The sequence below is a fragment of the Protobothrops mucrosquamatus genome, unplaced genomic scaffold (genome assembly GCF_001527695.2).
Source record: "Protobothrops mucrosquamatus isolate PMUCROS unplaced genomic scaffold, P.Mucros_1.0 scaffold_197, whole genome shotgun sequence".
NCBI lineage: Eukaryota > Metazoa > Chordata > Lepidosauria > Squamata > Viperidae > Protobothrops > Protobothrops mucrosquamatus.
The window spans coordinates 206,085-207,461 of NW_015386273.1; positions in this window are offsets into that span (position 1 = coordinate 206,085).

Below are 1,377 nucleotides of genomic sequence, written 5' to 3' on the forward strand. Positions count from 1 at the left end.
TGGTCTTCCAATGTCAGCCGTGGATCCAGGAGGACTCCCAAGTTGCGGGCCTTCTCTGAGGGGGCCAAAATTTCGCCCCCTATAGTCAGCGATGGAGTCAGCTGACTATGCCGAGGCGCCGGCAGCCACAGCCACTCAGTCTTGGAAGGGTTGAGCCTGAGTCTGTTCCTCCCCATCCAGACCCGTACGGCCTCCAGGCCACACACAACACGAAGGGAAGTTAAAAACATCCAAAAGTCACTTCAATGCTGGATATTTGGTATGTCTAGAATTGGGTATGTCTAGTTTAATGAAGAGAAGGACGAGGGGGGACATGATAGCAGTGTTCCAATATCTCAGGGGTTGCCATAAAGAAGAGGGAGTCAAGCTATTCTCCAAAGCACCTGAAGGCAGGACAAGAAACAACGGATGGAAACTAACCAAGGAGAGAAGCAACCTAGAACTAAGGAGAAACTTCCTGACAGTGAGAACAATTAACCAGTGGAACAACCTGCCTCCAGAAGCGGTGAATGCTCCAACCCTGGAAGTTTTTAAGAAGAGACTGGACAGCCATTTGTCCGAAATGGTATAGGGTTTCCTGCCTGAGCAGGGGGTTGGACTAGATGACCTTCAAGGTCCCTTCCAACTTTACTATTATTATTATTATTATTATTATTATTTTCAGATAGGTTCATATGGTTTCATTCAAGGCAGGAAAGCAAGCAGCCTACATATAAATCCTGAGTTGTCGTCAGTATTTTGGAATTCTCTACTTGCCCTTGTTTTATTGGACATGAACTTCAATAGATAAGAAATGAAGTGGACGGAAAATATTAAATTGGTAGAATTAAATTGATGGTGATTCAATGGATCTCCGGTAGTCTTAAAAATGCCCTGTGCAGATCTAAGGCCTCAGTTTCCCAATAAAGCATCCCTAGGAAAATATTTTCTCAGGTTTTATTAGAGACAAATCCCCCTTTGTTTATTGCTGCTTTTTGTAAAGTAAGAAGGGTGGGCAAGGGTGTTTCTCTAGACTCTTTCATTTACGATTTTTTTTCTCCTTTTACCTTCAGTCACAGAGGCCATTTAAAAATAGACAGACTTAAAAGGAAGGTTTTAACATAAATCAAACGACCAACGTTTTTATTACTCAGTCAACATTCCAAGGCATTTTTATTCTCCAAGGCTTTTAATGGACAATTGATGGCTACAGCTCTTATTTCTTCCTTTTTATAGAGATTTATGGCACTTTGGGCATAAAAGGAGCGTGCGAACATTTTACATGTGCAACATATTACTAGCTATAATGGTTAACTTCTGAATGTGATCTGGAGTGCTGTCTGACTTAATTATATCCCCTCTAAATGGCTTAATAGAATTTTCACACTGATGCTGAAC